Source organism: Diabrotica undecimpunctata, chromosome 3, assembly GCF_040954645.1.
Source record: "Diabrotica undecimpunctata isolate CICGRU chromosome 3, icDiaUnde3, whole genome shotgun sequence".
NCBI classification, from domain to species: domain Eukaryota; kingdom Metazoa; phylum Arthropoda; class Insecta; order Coleoptera; family Chrysomelidae; genus Diabrotica; species Diabrotica undecimpunctata.
In genome coordinates this window covers 156,018,731-156,022,593 of record NC_092805.1, presented here as the reverse complement: position 1 = coordinate 156,022,593, position 3,863 = coordinate 156,018,731, and positions in this window count along the sequence as shown.

Sequence of the window (3,863 nt, the reverse complement as noted above, 5' to 3'; positions counted from 1 at the left end):
GGTTGTTTTATTTCTGTTTTAAAACTCTACACCATCGAATGAGAATAGGTGTTTAACTTTTTCAAGGACACGTCAGAGTCACAAGCTTCGTCGTACCTCCCCGATAAACTATTTCTATTTTTATTAGACTAGGATAATAGTTTTTATTTTGATGTTGTAACGAAAAACAGCTCAGGTAGTCAAAAAGAAGAAGATTAGGTGGTAATAAGCTGATTGTACATAAGCACATTAAAAAGGACTCGTTGCTCAGAATCGGGAACTTCATTGGGGTGGGTAAGAACATGAGTAATAAAAAAGTAAAAGATATATAACAATAAGGTAACACTTTGATAAAAGGAAAACAAATACTGAATTCTAGGAACTTCAACATAAAGGCGCCAATAAGTCTTAACCTAAGACTAGAGACTGGATTATATGCAAAATGCATATATATGCAGCATATTTGTGGGTTTCTTTATAAATGCATATGCTATTCATATTTACTTGATTAAGAGCATATTGCCACATATTTGAAAATATCACATAAATAAAATGGTTTTCAATACATATTTAGATAATAGTTTCTTGGAATTTTATTCATAGTAGGTACTAGGTGAGGTAACTACGAAATAATTTTATTACAAATATCTACTAAATCTTCAAGTTTTATTGTTTGGGAAAACCCATCTGGGAATTATTTATCAGAAGAAGATGCCAACATGCAGGTAGGTATTATACAGTAAATTCGTTTTTAAATTCTCTTTACCAGCTGGCAAAGCAACTTGTGATTGTGAATATTGTGCTTATAAAATAAAAATAATTTCTTTTTTGAAAATATGCCGAAAGTAGCGAAACAAAAATCAAGTCTATTGCGGAGTTGGGTTGGTGGCAACAGTGAAATGAAGATTATAGACAATGAAAGTGTCTTCTGTACTATTTGTGATAAAAATGTGAGTCCACTTATATTTTAACGATTCATTTTAACGAATTTAAAATCTCATTTTTGCAAGAAAATCGGTATACTTATACTAAACATGTAACAGTTTGACTATTGGTGGTGCTTTTCTTTTCCAGTCCCTCACCTTCACTTGTTTAAGGTCTTCCTCCACTTTACTAATCCACCTCGTTCTGGGTCTACTTCTTCTTTTTGGCCGATTAGTTTTCTGGTTATTACTAGTTTAGGCATTCTGTTTGTTGCCATTCTTTCCACATGTCCCAACCATCTGATTCTTTGTGACTTGACGAACTTGATAATGGTAGGTTCTTTGTATAAAGCCATTAATTCATTGTTGGTTCTTCTCTTTAACTAGCCGGATCAGTTTGGTATACCCAAATATTGCATTGCTCGATACATTTTGACTCTATCGAATCTATCATATGCTTGTCTAAACTCCACAAACAAAACATGCAGGGAAACTTTACCTTCATAACAAGTCGTTTGTATTTCCTTTAATGAGAAGATTTGCTCTACAGTAGATCTGTCCTTTCTAAAGCCGACCTGATACTCATGTAGGATTCCTTCCGTATAGCAATTTAGTTTATTTCTCAATATTCTTGCCAAGATTTTGTATACCGTGTCTAGTAAGTCTATACCTATATAGTTGTCACACTTCAGTTTGTCTCCTTTTTTTATGTAGGGGGCATATGCGGGCCTCATACCACTCCGATGGCATTATTTCCTTTTCCCATACTTGCACTAGTAGCTGATATATTTTTCTTTGTAGTTGTTCTCCACCAAACCTGATCATTTCTATACATATGTCATTTGTACCAGGACTTCTGTTATTTTTCATTTCTTGTATTGCTGTCACCACCTCCTCCTCTGTAGGCTGCCTTTCAACTATCGCATCTTCTCCCACCGTCCAGTTGTCTACTGCTTCGTGCTCCACCTCACCATTTAATAAGTCTTCAAAATGTTTTTTCCATTCCGTCGTTATTTCTGCCAGATCGCTAATTAAATTTTCGTCTTTACCTTTCATATAACTACAGTGGCTTTGGTAACCTTTTCCCATCTTTTTAACTTCTTGATAGATCGACCTCACGTCTTTGTTTTTAAACTTCTCTTCTATCCCTTTTAATTTCAACTCATTGTGCTATCTCTTTTTCCTTCTACACAGAGCTTTCAATCTTCCTCGAATTTTTCTATATTCTTGTTTTTTACACTCTCTATTATCTGTTTATATTTGTCGTCTGATCTTATTTTCCTATGCTATCGCCTGACACTCTTCATCAAACCAATCTTTGTTTGTACTTCTCTTGGAGTCGCACTTAACTATTTTCTCGCTAGCTTCTACTACGGCAGATTTAATTTGTTCTCAGGCTTGATCTGTCTGTAAATTTCGGTTACATTGTTGTAGAATGTTATTTGTTTCTTCTTCATATTTATTTTTTTAGTACGGTTTTTTAGGCGGTAGTTTTAGTTTCGAGAAAAAAAATATGTTATCTATAAACTTTGAAGTCCATATTATTGCATTAGACTCCTATTTACTTAAACGTTTTATTACAGATTCCCTGTGAAAAAAAAATTTCAAATTTCCCAATACTTGAAAACGGCTCTCCACCAATATAAAGTATCTTAGGACTTCAAGAAACCACGCCAGCAGCTTCTGCAGAACAACATTATTCAAAATCGTCACATATCGACGGAGCAAGAAATGTTTGCAAAAGATGTATGCAATTTTTTTGTAACTTGCAATATCCCACTGTATAAATTGGATAGCAAGGTGTGTCAAAATTTTTTGAAAACATATTGTAAAGTTGAAAATAAGTCAGTACAGATACCAAGTTCTTCAACTCTTCGCAAGAAATATGTGAGGGCATCTTACAAAGATTTTATTGAAGGTATTAAAAGCCGGGTAAGAAATGAATATCTGTAGATATCTGTCGACGAGACTACTGACGCCAAGGGTCGGCAAATCGCGAATTTAATTATTGGAGTTTTAAACAGTTCAGCTGATGACTCTAATAAGTCGTATTTAATCAGCGTAAAATGTTTAGAAAAAACCAACTATGCAACAATTGCTCGATTTGTTAATGAATCTTGGACAAATTTCTTTTTACCGAATCAAGTACCTTCTGAAAAAATTTTGCTACTAGTTAGCGATGCCGCTTCCTACATGGTTAAAGCTGTTACTAGTCTTAAGATTTTTTTTCCGAATTTGATTAATTGTACATGGTTAGCGCATGGTTTAAACAGGGTGGCAGAGAAAGTGAGACTCGAGTTTCCAAATGTAAACACTTTAATCAACAATGTAAAGAAAGTATTTTTAAAATTGCGAGTATAAAGAGATGCTTCCCGATATCCCTTTGCCACTGGAACCAGTATTGACTAAATGGGGGACGTGGTTGAATAGTGCCATATATTTTGCAAATAATTATATTGATATCAAAAATGTTATATCAAATTTTGATCCTTCTTGTTGCATTCCTGTTCAGAAATGTCAAAATATTTTTAGTGAGAATTCTGTTCAGAATGAACTGTCCTATATAAAAGCAAATTTTGACATAATTGTAAACTCTATTACAAAACTAGAGAGTCAAAAATTATCTTTAAATGATAGTATTTGCATTGTTGATTATGTCAAAGAAAGAATAGTAAACCTTTCAGGGGCAATTGGAAAAAAAATTAAAGATAAATTTAGTGAAGTTTTAAACCGGAATGAAGGCTTTTCTTTATTGCGATCAATAAATAACATAATCAATGGAAGCTTTAACGAAGTTAATAATATGGATCCCTCGCTAGTGTCAAATTTTAGATTTGCGCCAATTACATCCTGTGATGTTGAAAGATCGTTTTCCTCATATAAACACATATTAACTGATAGAAGGCATAACATTACGCTTGAAAATATTGAACATTTTATGATTATATACTGTAACAGCAA